Raw genomic sequence first — 21,824 nt, 5'->3', positions numbered from 1 at the left:
CCCACTAGGATGTTGATGCTCATCCAGTTAAGATGCAATCTCTCCATTTCTTAAAGCCCCCACCTGTCCTGGAAGAGGGCCCAATGATCCAGAAATCTGAAACCGTCATCCCTGAACTGGCTCTTTTACCATATCTTTATCGTTACCTAATCATTACTTCTTTTACACGAGACATTGGGTGTAATTCAGACATTACAGAGAATTGTTATCTCTCTCTCTCTCTCTCTCTCACACACACACACACGAAGAACAATACCTGGAACCTTAAAAATAATCAGAATGATAAGTGGAATGAAGAAATTAGTTAAAGGTAGGATGCGAGAAATTAGAGGAATGAAATTACTCCTGATTGATTAGAACAGACTAGGATGTGAACTTATTGCAGTGATCAAAATTATGGAAAAAAAACCAGGGTAAAATAAAAATTTTAGCTGGCATTACAACATCCCAGATTAAAGATCGTCGGCACAAGACCTTGGAGTGAGATTAGTCAAAAGCTCTTTATTAAGAGAGTTGTTAGGATTTGGAATGCCCTACCTGGCAGATTTGTGAATGAAGACTCAAGAGGGAACTGGATATATATTTGAAAGTTCCAAAATTAAAGGGCAACAGTGATAGAGGTGGCAAATAGGAGGATTTGGGAGACACTTCACAAGCTGATGCAGACACAGTGGCCAAATAGCCTCCTTGTGTACATTAAAGTTCAGTACTCTATCATGTACAGATGCAAGTCAAAGCCAGTATCAGATTATTTCCAGCTGTAAATGTTGGCATATATCTGTTCATTTTGCTGCAGCATAACCATTTATAATGCAAGTATTGCAAGTTCAGCTTGATGATGAAGTCTAATTAGTACTCAGCACATGAATATTTTAAATTTTGTATCCCAACAAATAAAACAAATACTTCCTTTGCCACAAAACTCTTTTGAAAATGTCTGACTGTTCACTCACACGGATGTATGTTGTTCATTCTTTTTCACATTTCACTTTAAATACCATTCATTCTGAAAATTTCAAGGTTTCAAATTGTTATTCACTTCAATTTAATAACACAAATCATTTATTTAATATAATGTTCTCTGTTCATATTGAATTATTGTCATTTTTCAACTGTTGGTAAAGAACTGAAGCTCGCACATTTAGTGAGAAATTAAACTGATCGATTATGCATAAATATGTAAGAACGCAATTTCTATATGACTGTTCAATCGTTTTCTCACTCGAAAAATACAATCATTTAGAAGCCAACGACTTTCCAAATGTTGGAGCAACGATGTATTCATTTTAATACGGACAATGAGTATGTAATTGTATCGAGTTTTGAGAAGATTTGTAGCTCAGGTTGAAGTTTTGGATGTAGGATACTTCGCTGAGCTGGGGGGTTCATTTCGAGATGTTTTAACATCTTCATCTTCAGGGAAACCAACGCTGACAATTCTTGCTTTCTATTTATATGTTTGAGTTTCTTTGGGTTGGTGATGTCATTACCTGTGGTGATGTCATTTCCTGTGGTGAAGTCACATCCTGCTCCTTTTCTCAGGGGTGATAGTTGAGGTCTAACTCGGTGTTTTTGTTGATAGAGTTCAGGTTGAAATGCCATGCTTGTCATGCGTGCCTCTATTTGGTTTGTCCTAGGATGGATGTGTTGTCCCAGTTGAAGTGGTGTCCTTCCTCATCCGTATGTGAGAATACTAGTGAGAGAGGATGATGTATTTTTGTGGTTGCTTGATGTTCATGTATGTAAAAGCATGTAATTATGATCACCACTATAGTCAGATAACATGTTCTTTGCTCGGTATTAAAATATGCAATCTTTATTTTTGTATCATAAAATGTTGGCTGGAAAGTACATTTTAGTTCCATAAATATAACATCAACCTAATTGTTTTCAGAGGTGATGCAATTATTGTTTGGTTGAATAATAATATTTCACACTTGTGTGAATCACAATTCACGAACATAGCAAATATCTGAGTTTTTCAGATCAGATTGCAATCATAACCTACATTGAAAAAAAGGCTTTAAAAGATTTGAATTCAGTCACAGCTGCCAGTGATACTGGGTAAGACATTTGTCTGCTCTTAAATGAATCCAGAGGGCTTACAACTGGGTCAGGGCAGTCATTCAAACATTATTTCACAACAAATTATTTCGACTCCATCTTCGGTCTGAGCCTTGACTGGGGGCAGATGAATGGACATGGAGTGTCAGAATCACATCGCACAAGCTAATTATGGTGATGATATCTGGCCTGCCTCCCAGACTCCAAGCATCTGCTATCTGGACCAGACACTGGGTAAAGATGTGAACAAGTTGACAGTATTCTGCAGCACATTGTGTCTCACAAAGAAAGCTCCAAAACCGTGTCCAATAAATGTCACCTTCCCATTGACCAGTACACAAATAAAATTGTACATCTCCGTTCATAGACAAAAATTAATACATGGGTCAACCAACAAAATCTATCTGAAGAAAACAGCAGCAAATGACAAGTCCAGAATCACCTTAATAACAGAACTTGACGGATTCTGTCTGGTGTAGGTCATCACACACATATTGTACTGGTACTCAGATGATTGTAAGAATGCACCCCAGAAGTGGACGTCTTGGCCTAACGCCCCTACAGAGCGTCCTGATCTCACACACATCACTCCCTCACACATTCAACAATTGAAAAGAATCCACATGCTGAGTGAAACATAGAACAGTACAGTGCAGACGCTTTGGCCTTGACGTCCTGCCGACTCTTTATCCTACTCTAACATCAGACTAACCGACATACCCTTCATTATGCTATCATTCAATTGCCTATCCAATGGTCTCTTAATATATCCCCAATGCAGCTAACTCTACTACAGTTGCCAGCAGTACATTCCAACCATCCACCATTCTCTGTGAAAGGAACCTACCTCTAACATCTCCATTCAACCTTCCTCCACTTACCTTTACGTTTTTCTCCCTCGTGATAGATATTTGCACCATGGGAAAAAGTATCTGGCTATCCAATCTATCTTTGTCTCTCGTCATCTTATAAACCTCTATCAAGTCATCTCTCATCCTCCTTTGTATTCATCAAATGCAACTTTCCAGAACTAAGTAATGGAGAAAGTGAGAACTGCAGATCCTGATGAACTGCTGATGCCTAAAGCTTTGACTCTTCTGTTCCTCAGATGCTGCCCCACTGGCTGTGCTTTGACAGCGCCACACGTTTCGACTCTGATCCCCAGTACCTGCAGTTCTCACTTTCTCCATTACTTAGAGCTCTCCCCTCTGCACACTGAACAGGGAATTAATCAGCAGAAACCCATTGCATGTGGAGCTGACTGTTTAGTTCTGGAAAGTTGCATTTGATGAATACATTTATTAAAAGACAAATTACAATTCAACAAATATTCATTCATTCCCAGAGTTACAGTTTTGGTTCATGAATTGGGCACCTTGAGAACCAACAATGAACGACTAAATAACTCCGCATTATAAAGTATTCTAGGTGTTATATTCCAGGCTGGATGTCGTTTAACTTAATGCTGGGAATATAATTGGATAAACAAATGTGATAACGGAATGAGGTGAAATGGGAAAGTGTGACATTTTTGTCATCACAGAGATGTGTTTGAGAGAGGTCAGAGCTGACAACTCAGTATCCTGTGGTACAAGATCTATAGGCACGACAGGAGAGGTGGTAAAAGAGGAAGTGGGGTTGCATTACTAATTGTGGAGTTAGTTACTGCAGTAAGAATGATCTAATGAGGCTTGGTGGTTAGAGCTCAGGATCAAAACCATGAAGACACACCGCTGGGGATATATTATAGACTCCCAAACAAAACAAAGTACAGGAGCTGATATAGAACCAATTTACTGAGGTGTGCTGATACAACAATAGGATCATTATATTCAGGCATTTCACTTCCAAACATTCATTCGGACAGTGATAACATTTTTAAGATGGGACAGATGCCTTGAAATCTATTCCTGGGAGCTTGTTATATCAATGTGTAGCAGATACGACAATGGGCGGGGCTGTGCTGGGCCTCACCGTGGGGAACGAAGCCAGTCAGATGTTGCAGGCAGGGTTGGATTGAGCATGAAAGGACCAGTGACCGTGACTCCTATGTCTTGAGTTTGCAAAGGAAAAGACCCAAAAATGTTTGAAAAATAAAAGCTTTTTGGATTTGGGAGACCGATTTTATGAAAAAATTTGACAGGATTTGGCCAAAGTGCAGATGCTTCTGGGTGCAACTGTAACAGAATAGCGTGGGGCGCGAGTTAGGGGGTCACTTGAGCAAAATGTAATTGATGACAGTGTCGGCCCAGCATGTTACACCAAAGATGAATTTTAGGAACACAAGTCCAGAGAAACTCAGGTGTCGACACATTTCTGAACAGAATTAAAAAGGAAAAAGAAGCTTAAAGCAGTTACAAAGTGAGCAGGTCAACGGAGGTCCGAAAAAAATATAGAAAGTGTAGGGCAAAACTTAAAACGTCAGTAGAAGAGCAGAAGTGGTGGCGGGGAGTTAAAACATTCGAGGGGAGAGATTAGCGAGAATTCAAAGACATTTTTTCGGGTTATTAAGGGGAAGAGGATAACACGGGAGAGAATGGGGAGTATTTAGGGACCAAGGGGGCAGCCTGTGCACGGAGCCAGAGAATATGTTAAACGCTAACTTTCTTTCGGTCTTCAGTTTGAAGGAGGAGTTTCTGGATTCAAGGAGAGTGACCGTGTGATCCTTGAGTGAATTGATACAGAAGTTGACAAAGAATTGGAAGTTTTTGCGGGATAGAGAGTAGGCAAATACACAGACCAGGATGAGCTTTATCTTAGGCTGACGTGAGGAGATTACAGTCTCTTAACTTTTCATTTTTGTTTTGCCTCTGACCACAGAGAAGGTGTGATAGTACAGGATAATATCTAATATTGATACAACTTTCAAACAGAGTGCTAGAAATACTGCATGGGTTTAAAGGCCACCAAGTCTCACATCAGTGAGAGGGAAATCATTTTCGAAAATTCTTCAGGCTGTTGAGGCTGGCTCATTAAATATCTTTAGGATTGAGGCAGACATTCTCATACAAGGTTTATGGGGAAAATGCAGACAAGTGGAATGGGGGGAATTATCAAAATCGATCTCACCGAATTGAGTGGAAAAGCAGACTCAGTGAGCGGATAGACATACTGTTGTCCCTATGTCGAATTGTATCATTTTTACAATAGCCTTGTATTCACTGGAACATCAACCTCTCTCGCTGTGGAATGAGACACAGTTTGGAATGCAGTCGATGGATTCAAGGAATTAATAAATGCAGTACTCTTAGACAGAAATGACCAAGGGACTGTGACAACACAGATTGGCTGTCGGGGTGAAGATTAGCATCAGCGCAGTTAGCACTACAAGAAGGAAAATCTCAGGAAGACATCTTCCAAGGCCAATCAGTGATCTTGGATGGAGAGCAGGTAGTCAGTGGCCAGGTGTCAAGGAGTGCTTAATGCCCAAGTGCTACATCACTGCAGTGTCTCTCTCCTTCCCTAACCAAAACTAAATGTGAAGGGGTCGAGAGACATGCGGTTGGTAGCAGAGTCAGTAGTAATGTTTGGTTCAAGAGGTTTTGGACAGAGCAGCTCAGCAAAAACTACAGGCAAGCTCAAATAAAGTCCTTTCACCTTTAGTCTTGCAGCAATGGAGATGGCAGTTAGGACTGTTGAACGTTCCTCCTTCGGGATGTGGGGAGCTCAGGGAAATTCCCACAGTCCCTGGTAACTACACGTGTGGAAAATGCACCCAGCTGCAACTCCTGGGAGACCGTATTCGGGATCTGGAGCTGGATGCACTCAGGAATATCTGAGATATTGAGAACTTCATAGATAAGAGCTCTCGTGTTGTGGTCACACCCAAGACTCGCCCCAATCATGTTTCTGTAATGACTATAATATCCCAGTCCTGCGTTAAGATCCATGCTATCAGTACATCAGGCTTACCTATCTGTCCTGTTGCATTTAAATAAAGGCAATTTAATCCAACAGGAGTCCTTGCTCCCTGTTGTGTTCAAGACAGAGAGGAGGTGGGCGACCACCTTGAATGACGAACGGAGTAGGCAGAGAATGCAGGAATCCCCTGTGGCAATTCCCCACGAAAACAAGTACACCGTTTTGGATACTGTTCAGGGGAAATACATTCCAGGGGAAAGCAGCAGTAAACAGGTTGGTGGCACTACCATTGACTCTGGGGCACAGTGGGAAAGGGTAACAGTTAACAGGACCTTAGAGATAGGAGAGTCGATTGTCAGAGGGACAAATCGGAGATTCTGTGGCCTCAAATGGGAATCCAGAATGCTGAGTTACCGCCCAGGTGCCAGGGTCCAGGATGTCTCCGAGCGGCTGCAGAACATTCTCAAGGGGGAGGAGGAGCAGCCAGAAATCATTATTCCCGTTGGCACAAATGACACGGGTAGATGTAGGAATGAGGTCGTACAGAGTGATTAGTGAGAGCTGGGAGAAAAGTTAAAAACCAGGACCTTGACGGTGGTAATCTCCTGATTACTTCCATTGTAATGAGCTAATGAAAGTAAGAACAGGAGGATATGGCAGATAAATAAGTAACTAAAGAATTGGTGTGGGGGTGGGGGGCAGAGAGATTCAGATTTTTACATTGGAGTCTTTTCTGTGACAGAGTTGACCTGATCAGAAGGGACAGGTGGCGCATGCACTGGGAAGGGGACCAGTATCTTGTTGGCGAATTTTGTTCATGCTCCAAGGGAGATTTAAACTATATTGGCGAGGAGCGATACCCTCATGATCAGGGATGGAAAAACGAGGCTGGTAGGAGATACAGTAACCAGAAACAATAAAGTGAAGAGACAGGTCAGGCTGGAACATGATAAGGAGTAAGGAATGCCTGTTGGATTAAACTACTTTTATTTCTGTGCAAGAGGGTTGGCAGGTAAGACCAATAAACTAATGGCGTGGATAGGAACATGGGATTGGGATAATATAGCCTTTATAGAAACATGGCTAAGCGAGGGTCAGGACTGGCAGCTTCACGCATCAGGTACAGGTGGTTTAGGCGGGACAGGGATGGTGGAAGGAGGGGAGGAGGAGTTGAATTTCTGATTAAGGGGATTATCACAGCAGTAATCAGAGATAAAATAACTGACCAATCATCCAGTGAGGCTTCGCGGGTGGAGCTAAGAAGTAGGAAGTGGATGATGATGTCACGGGGTTGTACTGTAGGCCTCCAAATAGTCTACGTGAATTTGAGTAACAAATATGCAGGGAGAAGGGAGACATGCAGGAGCAATATGGTTGTCATAAGAGTGGATTTTAATTTTTGTAACAGACTGAGACTGCCAGAGCGTGAAGGGATTTGATGGAGTGGAATCCGATAAGTGAATTCAGGAAAGTTTCCTCCAGCAGTATGTAGAGGGTCCTACTTGGGAAGGGGCAAAACTCGAACAACTCTTGGGAAACAGAGCAGGACAGGTGACTGAGGTGACAGTGGGGGAGCAATTTGGGACCAGTGACCATCGTCCTATTAATTTTCAAATGGCTATGGAGAGGGACAAAGCTGGTCCACAGGTTCAAGTTCTAAATTGGGACAAGGGGAATGTTGATGGGATTGGACAGGATCTTGCAGGGGTCAACTGGAGTAATTTGTTTGCAGGTAATTGGCCCGCTGGCTAGTGGGAAGCCTTTAAACGTGAGATAGCTACAGTTCAAGGTCTATATGTTCCTGTGACGGTGAAGGGCAAGGTTGGCAGGAATGGGGAACTCAGGCTGACAAGAGATATTTAGGTATTGACTGGAAAAAAGAGGGATGCGTGGCTCAGGCACAGGCAACTGGGATCAAGGGAGTCCCTGGCGGTATATAAGGGATATAAGAGTTTACCTTTGATGGAAATCAGGAGGGCGACAAAGTGGATATGAAAGAGCGTTGGCTGAGAAGATTAGGATGAATCCAAAGAGGCACTTTAAGAATATGTGAGAAGTCTGGTTGAATTTATAACGCAGATGGCAAGCTGGAAGATTAAGTCCAATCCCAAGATCCTGTGCTTAAACAAAGTAGACGACAACAGGATGAGGCAGTAATTTTTCAAAGTGCACAGCAAAATTATATATATTAGTGAAAAGGAAGGACTGTAGGAAAAGGAGTAATCTGCCATGTCTAAGGAAATAAGGGAGTCTATCAAATTGAAATAGAAGGCATACAAATTGGCAAAGGCCAAGGAGAAACTAGGAGATTAGAAAAACTTTAAAGATCAACAAAAAGCTTGATGGGATTTTGACTGGGTCTACAAATGAGTAGCTATCCCCAGGGCAAGAATAGCAGTTTACATTGCTCGAGGAGACCTATTGCGTGGGGAACATATGGCCTATTTAATTGTTGAAGTACTTATCTGAAGAAGTCTGTCAACATAGAGATGAACCTGATAAAGTTAAAAATTACATCGTGCTTGGAAACCTAGTGCTTCCAAATAAACCTGTTGGACGATAACCTAATGTCGTGTGATTTTTAACTTTGTCCACCCCATTTCAACACCGGTTCCTCCACATGAGAATCCTGACAGACAACGTCTCCGAAACTGAAGCACCTGTCAAGTACTTGACTGAGCCACGGAGGTGTTGGGGAGGGGTGTGTTGTTTAAACACAAAGTGCTGAATTGAACTAAACTTTTTAAACTGCCGTTGCCACGGAGATATTCCTGACAACCAGCCTCCATTCAAAGCCACAAAGCACTCTAACATGGACTTGGCTGTGTCTCAGTACGTTTTCCAGTCACATTGATATTTGAAATATTCGCCCACGGACAGAATGCACACCTTTCCTTCCAGATGAAAAGGCCAATGATATTCAGGTCGGCACGGATCAAGTAACCATCAGATCTGAACATAAAGTTCAATTTGAATTTCTCATCTGCAAATCCACCCTTTCCGTACCCTACAACAGAGAAAACAAGTCACCATTGTTAATACAGGATGGAACTTTATAAGACAATGATAGTATTAAATTGTAGTTTCCTTGTTCCCCCAAAGCTTCAAATCCCAGTCTCACAATTTCTCTCTCTTGTTAACTGAAATCCAAACCAATCTCGCTCCTCCTTTCCTCCACACCCAGTTCTCACGATCTCTCTCCTCGCCTTGAATTCAGTTTCCGAACTGCTGTCTGCAGACTAAGAACCAAATCAATGAGTTTGACTTAGAGCCTCCAGGGTGTTGGTGAATCCTCCCCCCATCTCCCAGAACCCCCATTCTCTGATGAGAACCATTCTGCACACACTGGCCAAATCATATCTGGTTGAACTAAAATTAACCAAATTAGAACTCTAATTGGAGGCCAATCCTTGTCATTTTCCATAATAATCCTGACTATTCATAAGAGTTCTGACAATTTGCTGCCAAATGCTCCCCCATTGATACTTTAACCACTCATCAGGACACTATTCCCTTGGGTCGAGTTCTCAGAGGAAAGAAGGAAGGGAGCTGGCAATGACAGATTAATCCCACACATCCACAGCCTCCCTCCCTGGCACTGACCCGCCCTGCACATACGCCAACAATTGGCCAGCACTGCGCCCATGCACTCATCTCCCTTCCTACGGAACATGCTCTCGATCACACAGGAGCCTGGAGGATTGAGATCAGCTGTTGCCCAATAGAATGGAGGGGGCGGGGCTGGAGAACGGGAAATAATGGGATTGTAAACAATGAATGAATGTAGAGGACACTGGGGGATGGACAGGTCAGTGAGGGACAGGAGCAGTGCAGCATCAGGAGGGGATCCTGGACAAACTGAGCAATAGGAGAGTCTGACAGGAGAGAAACTACAGGAAGGTTCTGTTTGGAGACTCAGGCAGGGACAGCTGGGAGACAGTATGGCCTGGTGGCTTGGGCATGTTTTCTAATCATCCTCTTCAAAGCCGCTGTTACCAAACCCTGAACCCGATCCTCTTGGTCCAGAGGAAAGAACACTACCACCATTTCATGGTTGGCTAGTGGAAAGAAAGGAAGATTTTCTCAGCCTCACCCACATGGATACTCCATGAGCTCCTCGTACTTCCTGTCTACGGTGGGGATGGAGGAGACAGAGCAGGTGGGAGGGGGTAGGGATATAGGGACTGCCTTTCAAAAGGAACTCACCTGTGTTGGTGTTATTAACAAGACTCAATACACAGTTACTAACACATAACGTGAACGTTATCCAGAATATTAACTCCTATAACTGGGCGACGCAGACCCCAATGTACAGAGTTAAGTCCTGGATATCAATAACAGCCTTGTGCGTGGGAAATCATGACTCATGGAGTGGACTGAGTTTACTGAAGAAGTAACAAAGCGGATTGATGAGGGCAGAGCGGTGAACATGATCTTCATGGACTTCAGTAAGGCGTTCGACAAGGTTCCTCATGGGAGATTGGTCGGCAAGGTTAGATCTCATGGAATTTTGAATATAGAACTGACTCAAAGGTCGAAGACAGAGAGTGGTGGTGTAGTGATGCTTTTCAGTCTGGAGGCCTTTGACCAATGGAATGTCACAAAGATCGGTGCTGAATCCACTACTGTTTGCCATTTATATCAATGATTTGGATGAGAACATAAGAAGTATTGTTAGCATGTTTGCAGATGACACCAAAATTGGCAGTGTAGTGGACAGTTAAAAAGATTACCTCAGAATACAATGGGATCTGGATCAGATGGGCGAATGGGCTGAGGCGTTCAGTTTAGAAAAATGTGAGATGCTGCATTTTAGGAAAGCAAACCTTAGCAGAATGTTTGCAGTTAATAGTAAGTTCCTGGGGAGTGTTGCGAAACAAAGAGTCCTTGGAGTGCAGGTTCATAGTTCCTCGAAAGTAGAGTCACAGGTGGATAAGATAGTGAAGAAGGCAGTTGGTATGCTTTCTTTTATTGGTCAGAGAATGTAGTATAAAGGTTGGGATGTCATATTGTAGCTGTACAGGACATTGATTAGGCAACGTAGGAAATATTCCAGCAATTCTGGTCTCCTTCCTATCAGAAGGATGTTCTCAAACTTGAAAGGGGTCAGAAAAGAATTACAAGGATGTTGCCAGAGTTGGACAGGGTGATTTCCCTGCAGCGTCGGACGCTGAGGGGTGACCTGATAGAGATTTATAATATCAGCCGGTCATGGGTAGGGCAAATAGACAAGGTCCTTTCCCCGTGGTTGGGGTATACATAACTAGGGGAGAGGGAGGGGAGAGTAGGCAGAGAGGGTGGGCTGAGGGTGGGGGGAAAGAGAGGCTGTGGGGATTGAGAGGGGTGGCACAGGTGAGGATAGAGATGGGGGCAGGGGAGGACAGGCAGAGGCAGGGGAGAATCAGAGAACGGGGAGTGGAACAGAGGGGGAGGGAAACAGAGAGGGGGGAACAGAGAGTTATTTTATGGATGTACAACTCAATCCTGTTCCTGTTTTCTCCTCCTCACTTTCAATCCCTCTGAAGAGATCAGAACTGCATAGTTCCTGGAAAGTAGAGTTTCAGGGAGACTGGGTGCTGAAGACTGCATGTGGGACGCTGACCTTTATTGGTCTGTGCACTCATCAATAAAGGGACCTGGGTTCGATTCCACTCTGTGTCGTGTTGGCACATTCTCCCTCTGTGTGTTTGCACGGGCATCCTCTGGGTGCTCTGGTTTCCTCAAAAAAATCCAAAGACGTGCAGGTTAGGTGGATTAACTGGGGTAATGCTGGGTCACATGGTTCAGGTGGGATGCTATTCCGATGGTTGGTAAGGTCTCATGGGCTGAATGGGCTGCTTCCACACTGTATGGATTCTGTCACTGAGTATAAGAGTTAGGAGGTCACGTTGTGGCTGTACAGGGCATTGGTGAGGCCAGTTTTAAAATACTACATTCAATTCTCGTCTCCCTGATTTCAGGAAGCTCGGACTGTGCACGTACAAAGCCACATTGACAACAGGAGAAAGTGAGGACTGCAGATGCTGGAGGTCAGAGCTGAAAATATGTTGCTGGAAAAGCGCAGCAGGTCAGGCAGCATCCAAGGAACAGGAGAATCGACGTTTTGAGAAGGGCTGATGCCCGAAACGTCGATTCTCCTGTTCTTTGGATGCTGCCTGACCTGCTGCGCTTTTCCAGCAACACATTTTCAGCTCCACATTGACAACAGTCAATGATTATTCCTTACTTTTCCAAATAGATGGATATCCTGTCCCTCAGAATCCCTTCCAACAACTTGCCTGCCACTGACTTCAGGCTCACTGTTTTCTTGTTCCATGGCCTCTCCTTACCACCTTTTTAAAATAATAGCACCTCACCTTTAACTATCAATGATACAAATACCTCAGGAGAGGCCAACAATCACTTCCCTTGATTTCCAGAAAGTTCCGGGATACATCTGATCAGGTCCCAGGGCTTTATCCACCTTGATGCGATTCAAGACATCCAGTAACACCTCCACTGTAACATGGATACTTTTCAAGTTCTCTGTTTATTTCTCCAACCTCTCGAGCTTCCATATCTTTCTCCAGTAAAAAGGACGTAAAATATTTGCATATCTTTCCCACCCGGTGGTTCCATAGACAGCCTCGTTAATCTTTATTCTATGGTCCAGTTCATCTTTTGTCTGTGATATATTTGTTTAATCTCTTTGGATTCTACTTAAACCATTTCCTGAAGCTATTTCATGTCAAACAGCATCAGCAGCAAGCAACAGAGCTAAGTGATCATACATCCAATGGAACAGATCGGAGCTCTGCAGTTCTGCCACACCCAGTTGTGAACGGTGATGGACAATTAAAAAAACTCACTGAAGGATGCATCACAGATATCCCCACTCTTACTGATGGAGGGGCCTCACACATCCATGCACCAGACAAGATGACAGCATTTGCAGCAATCTTCAGCCAGAAGTGCAAAGTGGGATGATCCATCTTAACTAGTGGTTTCTAACATCACAGATGTGAGTTTTAAGCCAGTTTGATTCAGTTTGAATAACATCAAGAAATGGTTAAGTAGTGCAAAGGCTACGGGCCCTACCAATAATCTGGCAATAATACTGATGGTTTGTGCTCCAGAACTTGCCACCCACCAAGCCAAGTACCGCTCCAGCACTGGCATTTACCGGTAATGTGGAACATTGCCCAGGAATGTTCAACACAAAAACACAGGGCAATCCAACCCAGGCAATTTCCCTCTATCAGTCCACACTCGATCAGCAGTAAAGTGATGGAAGATGTCATCAACAGGGCTACCAAGCAGCAGCTGCTCAGCAACAGCCAGCTGAGTGACACTCATTTTAGGCTCCACCAGGACCACTCAGCTCCCGATTGTTTAGATTAGATTACTTACAGTGTGGAAACAGGCCCTTCGGCCCAACAAGTCCACACCGCCCCGCCGAAGCGTAACCCACCCATACCCCTACATCGACATCTACCCCTTACCTAACACTACGGGCAATTTAGCATGGCCAATTCACCTGACCTGCACATCTTTGGACTGTGGGAGGAAACCGGAGCACCCGGAGAAAACCCACGCAGACACGGGGAGAATGTGCAAACTCCACACAGTCAGTCGCCTGAGGCGGGAATTGAACCCGGGTCTCCGGCGCTGCGAGGCAGCAGTGCTAACCACTGTGCCACCGTGCCGCCCACTCTTAAAAGGGGATTGTGTTACCGCCCTGATTCACAACCTGACAAACAGGTGAATCCCAGAGGTGAGGTGAGGGTGACAGCCCAGTCCCACTACAAGATCACTAATTCTAGCTGATTCTACCCTTGTCTCAGCTCATATACTCTCATCCACCTTGTGTTATCTCCAGACTTCAGTATCCAAACACACTACTGTTCAGCTTCCCACATTCAATCTCCCTGTAATCTTAAGAAAAACTAAATCTCTGCTGCCCAAGTACTCCCTTGTACCAAAACCTTTTGATCCATCAAAAGGCTCATATTCATAATCAACAACATAGAACCACAGAGATGTACAGCATGGAAACAGACCCTTCAATCCAACCCATCCATGCTGACCAGATATTCCAACCCAATCTAGTCTCACCTGCCAGCATCCGGCCCATATCCCTCAATTTAAAATTCTCACTCTTGATTTAATTCCTGGTTGTGATCATCCCTAGCTCGCCGCATCACACATCCTTGAAGACCTCGACAACCCATTCTGTACGAGACTCCCAATGATCTGTTAATTCATTACTTCACCTGTATGGCTGCTTTTACAGTTGCCAAAGCAACATTTTCTGAAATTCACAGGTCTGCTTTCCCCTTTTAAGACATTCCTCAAAGCCTGCTTATTTGGCAATGCTTTTGGTCACCTGAACTAATATCATCAGTCTCTGACCTTATGTCTAAAGTTCCCAATAATATTTTTGTGAAATTATAAGCATGATGATAAAACTACAAACTGTTCTTGATTTGGACATTACCTTCAAATCATCACTGTTGTGGTAATGAATACTCTGTAATATCTCTTACCTGATCATATTGTGGGAGTACCTTCACCACACAAACTGCAGCTGTACAAGAAAGTCAAACATCACCCTCTCCCCAGGCAACAGGGCTCGGAAATTAATCACTGGTATCTGTGGAAGGAGAAACACAATTGATGTTTCAGGGAGTGCAAAACAGATTACAGGAAATGAAAATGGTGCAGAATTTGATAGTCAGAAATGTAAGGAAAATACACTTGATTATTGGAAAAAGGAATTCTTGACTGTCAAAGATTTTACAGAAAAAAAATTAATAAGCAGCACATGGTCAGGAGCTGGGCGGCAGAGAAAAAAATAACTTACAAAAATGTCTTTAAAAGTAATCGTAAAATACTAAACAGACCAAAAGTACACCCATAGTTCGATACTGAGCAAGCTAGATATTGACAAAGTGCTCATAAGGGAGCCCAGAGATGAAGCAGAGCTGTATAAGCTATTATGATCCCACAGTCATACAGACGTATAGCACCGACACAGACCCTTTGGTTTAACTCATCCATGCCAACCAGGTATCCGAACCTAATCTATTCCCATTTGCCAGCACTTGGCCCATGTCCCTGTAAACACTACCTAATCATATCATGTGTCTATTTAGATGCCTTCAACAAGTTTTAATTGTACTAGCCTCCACCACTTCATCTGGCAGCTCATTCCACCCACTGCATGGAAGAGTTTTCCTTTAGGCCCCTTTGAATTTTTGCCCCGTTCACCCTAATGCAATGTCCTCTACTTTTGGACACCACTACACAAGGGAAAACATCTTGTTCATTTACTCTGTTCATACTCATCATGATTGTATAATCCTCCATAACATCACTGCTCAGCCTATGGCACTCCAGGGAAAACAGCCCCAGCCTTTTATGCCTCATCCTGTCGCTCAAATCCTCCAAACCTAACAACATCCTTGTAAGTCTTTTATGAAACCTTTCAAATTTCACCCTTCTGAAAGGAGGCAGGCCAGAATTGCATACAATATTCCAAAAGTGGCCTAACGAATGTCCTGTTTAGCAACATGACCTCCCACAGCCTATACTCAATGCTCTAACCAATAAAAGGAAAATGCACTGAACACCTTCTTCATCATCCTATCTACTTGCAACTTGACTTGCAAGGACTATGAATCTGCAGTCCAAGGTCTCTTTGTTCGGCAAGCGTCTCCAGGGCCTTGCCATTCAGTGTATAAGTCCTGGGCTGAAAATCGTGTTGCTAGAGAAGCACAGTAGGTCATGCAGCATCCAAAGATCAGGAGAATCGACGTTTTGGACATGAGCCCCTGATGCTGCTTGACCTGCTGTGATTTTCCAGCAACACATTTTTCAGCTCTGATCTCCAGCATCTGCATTCTTCACTGCCCCCTAGTGTATAAGTCCTGCACTCACTTGCTTTTCCAAAATGCAGCACCTCACATTTATCTCAATTAATCCGTATCTGATCAATATCTCACTGTAACCGGAGGTAACCTTCTTTACTATGCACAATACCTCCAATTTTGAATGACCTGCAAACTCAGATACGACAGCAAGCCATTTAAATGAATGACGAGACAAATTCAGAAATAAACATCCATTACTCTGAGTTTGAATGTGCTCTGTATAAATTCTGCCCAATGACTCTGTTCCAGAGAAAGGCTGCACATGCGCCTGGCTGCACCTTGCCCCCTACAAAGCTGGCGGCCGCGCACGTGTCCAGTGAATCGTTGTCCCAAATAAAGATGGCGGCGTTCACTCAGGCCTGCGGCCGCGCTGAGGCAATTCCCCGTTTACTCCAAACACGGGACTGGGACGTTCAAATTTGTGTTTTCCGACATGCACAACATGTTTGTAAAACCTCTCCGCTCATAGCAACACAGTTTTTCTCCCGTTTCCCTCTTTATTTATTTTTTTCCTTACCGTATCCTTTCGCTCCATAACTTCCAGAGTATCCATTACAGCGACTCTCCGCTGCGCGCGAGGGTGATCACGTGATTCAGTCTAGTTCTGCCCCTAGTTCATTTTGATTGGTTGGAGGACCAACCTTCCGACGGGTCTTCCAGATCCGCCCACTGTCCTTTCATTGGTCTGGAGCTGACATCAATCACCCGGGGTCCCTTTGTTGGCTAGAGCATGCGTAGTGCGTCCTGCATTTGCCGATATGTTGGGTCATGTGATGGAAGAGTTTCCTGAGAGGAAGGATTCCTTTGTGTGAGCTCTGCAGTAGGTTTCCTTTATTCATGGAGGGAATTGCCTTCCTACTCATGACTGTATAGCTGTAATTGATGAATCAATGCCATCGGAACCAGTACATAAACACCCCATTTTCACAACATCTGAGATCTTTAGCACATTGTATCACACTCTTCTTTGGAAACATAAAAACATGAAATGGAGCCTCAAGGAATTGGAGCAGGAGGAGGGCATTCATCTCCTCCAGTTTGTTCCCCCATTCTATCAGATCATGGCTGGGCCAACCCAGATCTCAACACCTCTTTTATGCTTGATCTGCACAGCCCTCAACTGCTCAATATTTCAAAAATCTATCTGCCCTCTTTTAGAATAATTTGAGATAGAATCATAAATTCCCTACAGTGTGGAAACAGGCCCTTCGGCCCAACAAGCCACACTGACCCTCTATAGAGTAACCCAACCAGATCCATTCCCCTACCACATTTAACTTTCACAATTGTTTGGGCTAGAAAATTCTAGCCATTCACTGACAGAGAAAAATTCTTCACATTTTTTACAAAATGAATGTTCCCTATGTAATGCCCACTGGTTTGAGACTTCATTGGTGCTAGAAGATCTAGTCAACATCTACCCTGTCAAGCTCTTCAGAATCTTGTTTCCATAAGATTACCTCTTATATTGTGTGGGTGGCACAGTGGTTAGCACTGATGTCTCTCAGTGCCAGAGACCTGGGTTTAATTCCTGACTCAGGTGACTCTCTGTGTGGAGTTTGCACGTTGTCTGCGTGGGTTTCCTCTGGGTGCTCTGGTATCCTCCCACAATCCAAAGCAAACTGCAGGTTAGGTGAATTGGCAATGCTAAATTGCCGTAGTGTTAGGTGAAGGGTTAAATGTAGGGGAATGGGTCTGGGTGGGTTGTGCTTCGGCGGATCGGTGTGGACTTGTTGGGCCAAAGGGCCTGTTTACACACTGTAAGTAATCTGTTTGTCGAGATTCTATTGAATAATGACCTAACCTGTTTAATTATTTTGATAGGTCAACCTTTTCGTTCACAAAGCAGCTAGCTGAATCTTTTTTTGAATGGTCTCCAATCCTGGTTTATCCCTTATTAAATATGACAGCTAACATTGTATACAGTACGCCAAGTGAGGTGTCGGCAACAGCCAGTGTGGTTAACCAATCCTCACTCCATGCAAATACGTTACCCCTGACACAGTGAGCTCCTGTATTATGCAATTAACTTTTATGTAGCACCTTATCATTTGCATTTTTAAAATCCAAATACAGAACATCATTGGATTGCGCTTTATCAGCCCTGCTTGTTATCTCCTCAATGAACTGTCGCAAATTTGTCATAGTGTCTCTTTCACAAAACCCAGTCTACCATGTTAAATGGTAAGCTTTTCTAAATGTCCTGCTATTTATTACTTTAATATTCGACTCTGCCGTATTACAAAGCAGATATTAAACTAACTAGGCTATAGTTTCCTGATTTCTGTCTCCCTTCCCTTCTTGAACAGGTGCATCAATCCACTGGATGCTTCCTGTATCACCTGATTCTGGAATATTCCAATCGATGCCTTGAATATCTCTGCAGTCAGTTGCCCGAAAAGTGTTTGATCCAGGCCACGAGGTCCTGTCTGCCTTTAGTCCTATTAGTTGGTCAATACTTTGTCCCTTGTGACAAAGACTGTTATAACATTTTTCTACTCATGGTTAACTTGCTTATTTGCTACCTTTAGGATGATAACGGTATCCTCAATCATGAAGATCAATGTAAAATATAGGTTTAAATGATCTGTTGTTTCCTTGTACCCATTATCAATTCCACAGTTAGAACCTCCAAGGGTTCGACGCAGAGTTTAGATACTCAATTTTTATATAGCTGTACAACTCTTGCCATTCATTTTTGTTTCGTGTCAATTTAATTACATGATCAGTTTTCTCCCTTTTTCGTCATCCGCAGTTATGTCATTCTTTTCCTTGTGGATACTGCTTTTGACTGCTTTTGTTACCCACGGGCGGTTCACCTTTCTCTTCGGGTTCTCCTTTTTGCTTCAAATTACATCTTGCTAAGAATTATGTAAAAAAAGAACTCATCATATTACAGTGACTGAGCATGTGATTTTTTTTAAACAGTGGATACCTTAATGTTCTCATTGGGTATTGCTGGTTCAAAGAAGATCTGAGATCATCTGGAAAGGAGGTGGCAGCTGATTCACTGTTAATTTCCAAAATTAATTTGAATACTTGCAAAAAGAAATTAATTGTATTACTGTGAGAGCAGGGATCTAGCCAAAGAGCTATTTTAAACAGGTGGCACAGTTGTGATGGGTTGAATAGAGGCCTCTGATTTCAAAAGTACAATGTGATCCAAGTTGTCTTCTAATCTGCGCTGTCCTAATTCTTTCTGATCGAGATGACTGGGTTGGCATGTGTGCAGGTTGTAGCAGGATCTCTGACTGCTACAAACCGATCTGGGAGAACAGCTCCTGTGTCAGTGACAGTGCTGTTGGACGAATAGAGGCAACAACATTCAGACTTCACGAAGCAACTGCGAACCAGGGCTGCAAACCCACAATCCGAAGAACTGCAGGTTAGGTGAATTGGTTATGCTAAATTGCCATAGTGTCCAGCGATGCACAGTTTCAGTGCATTAATCAGGGGTAAACATTGAGGAATAGGTTTGGTTGGGATACTCTTTGGAGGGTTGGTGTGGATTTGTTCGGCTGAAGGGCCTGTTTCCACAACGTAGGGATTTTGGGGATCTAACAGAATCCTGGTATTCAGAGGGTTCTCTGTTAGTTAAAATAGTATTGTGCACTCAGCTTACATTACCTTCTGAAGCAGTTTGAGGTAGACTGCTCTGTGCAATTTTACAGAACAGATGCTCTGGAACCAATCAGGGAACAGCTATTTTAGACCTGATAATATGATTGATTAATGAGCTCAGAGTAAAAGACCCTTTTGGTGAGATGCAATGCAGCATGATAGAATCTAGCTTTAGGGTGAGGAATTTGGTTCTTCAACTAGTATCTAAACTTAAAAGCTGTCACAAGGGGATAAGGTAGTAGTTCCCTAAACTGGAATGGGACTATAGTTAGAATGTTAACGCAGAAGAATATATTCAGTTATTTTATTATTCTCAACAATATATATTAACTTGTAAAAGAAATGCACGATGAACAGTGGTGCATAGCTGAGGGAATTATGAGTGACATCAAATTGAAAGAAAAGATGTACAAAACTGCAAAGATGATGGTAGACCAGAAGGTTTAAAAATTTCAAACTATCGAAGGATGAACAAAACAACAGATGAAAGATATTTTGTCCCTTGTCAGAGAGACTGTTGTAACATCTTTGCTCCCATTAATACCTTGCTTATTTCCCAGCATTAGGATTGTAACAGTATCTTCTGGATTAGTAAGATAATTGGGCAAATTAACCCACCAGTTACTCAGCCTAAAACACAGTGTTCTTGTGATGCTGTGGTAGTGTCTCCAACTATGAGCCAGAAGGCCTGGAACTGTCCCATCTGTTCCAGAGGTGTCATAATGCATTGAAATAGGTTGATTGCGAAAGCAATACTGAGACAAACTTCAGCAGTTGAATGGACAATGTTGATGGTCTCTGGAAATTCCAAACATGACTGTTTTGTATCCTCACCTGAGGCCTGATTTCAATTAATCTGCCTCATTTAAATGGAATTGCATTTTCTTGTGTTGAATATAATTGAAGTTTGTCCTATCTGCATGCCCCCTTGTGCAAAACACGTTGCAATCTGTCAAAGAACAAGATTGAAAACTCAGATCAGCTGATAACCTGTTCAGGGGCTTAAACCAGTGGCCTTTTCCACTGGGACAGTAGGCGCTACAGAATTGATCCCATTTCCCATTAAACTGAGACAGGAGGTGGTGAGCTTGCTGGAATGTCTTTCACTGAAACATTTTTGAATTAAAATAAATTACTTTGGTTGCGGTGCAATTGAATTTCGACACTTAGTGAAGAGTATCGAATGTCATTTCTTTGTTTGTTTCATCGCAGAAGGAATGAGAGCAGCCCAACGCCAGACGGACCTGCGGAGAAACTGCCAGATATTAAAATGCGTAACTCCGCTTCATTAGCCAGTCTGACTGAGTCATCCAGACTCAAACATCATGACTGGAGATGGGCTTTTTGTGTTCACTGTGGATGCTTTTACAGAGTTCAAAATTAATGCATAACCTATTTCTTGAGAACTGAAAACAACAAATACTGAAGGTCACAGGAGGGAGCCGATGGCTGAGTGGTATTACTGCTAGACTGTTTATCCAAAGATCCAGGTTGCATTCTGGAGAACCAGGTTCGAATTATGTCACAGGAAATGGTGGAATTTGAATTCAGTGACTATCTGGAATTAAGAATCTCATGACCATGAATCCTTTGTCGGGTTACGGAAAACCCATCTGGTTCACTAACGTGCTTGAAGTAAGAAGCTACCATCCTTACCGAGCTTGTCCTACATGTGACTCCAGACACACAGCAATGAGCTTGACTGTTAACTGCCCATTGGGCAATTAGGGATGAGCAATGAATGCTGCTGAGCCAATGACACCCTCATCCCATGAACTTCTTTTTTAAAAAATTGCTGGAGAGAGCAAGCTAACATTTTGAGTCCAGATGACTCTTCATCAGATCTCTGATCGAGTCATTGAGACACATCGTTAGCTTGCTTGGTCTCCATGGATGCTTTCTGACCTGCTGTCAGCACCAGCATTTGCTGTTTTCAGTACAGGTTCCACAATCTGTCGTAATTTCCTTCTATACTTCTTCATTATGTTGTTTATTAAATGTCCACTAAATTGCAGCTACTACTCAACACCTTACCTACAGAGTACTGTGGCCCTGGTGTCAAAAGCCTCCATTAACTTGTTCAATTACACCATAGTTTAGGACATTTGCAAAATGCCACTGTGGTTGTAAAGAATAGAATCATAGTCACCAACATGGAAATGAACCCTTCGGTCCAGCCCATCCATGTCAACCACATTTCCCAAATTATGCCAGTGCGGTTTGCCTGCATTTGGCTCATATTCCTCAACCTATCCTATTCATGTACCTCTCCAAATGTCTTTTAAATGTTGGAACTGTACTTGCATCTACCACTTCATCTGGCCGTTCATCCCATGTCCCAACCAATCTCTTTGTGAAAACGTTGGC

General features: G+C 43.1%; 1 long non-coding RNA gene across 1 annotated transcript; it reads right to left on the bottom strand.

The window, feature by feature from the left end:
- Positions 1 to 1,130: 1,130 nt before the first annotated feature.
- LOC140470091 (uncharacterized) lies at positions 1,131 to 16,435 on the bottom strand. The gene is made up of 3 exons (XR_011956364.1): positions 16,354 to 16,435; positions 14,451 to 14,557; positions 1,131 to 1,693 (listed from the first exon to the last, which is right to left on the bottom strand). It is a non-coding gene; the product is annotated as an uncharacterized lncRNA (long non-coding RNA).
- Between the last annotated feature and the right edge of the window lie 5,389 nt (positions 16,436 to 21,824).

The sequence above is a fragment of the Chiloscyllium punctatum genome, chromosome 50 (assembly GCF_047496795.1).
Source record: "Chiloscyllium punctatum isolate Juve2018m chromosome 50, sChiPun1.3, whole genome shotgun sequence".
Lineage (NCBI taxonomy): Eukaryota > Metazoa > Chordata > Chondrichthyes > Orectolobiformes > Hemiscylliidae > Chiloscyllium > Chiloscyllium punctatum.
The sequence above is the reverse complement of the archived record's forward strand: the minus strand, read 5'-3'. Positions and strand labels throughout refer to the sequence as shown.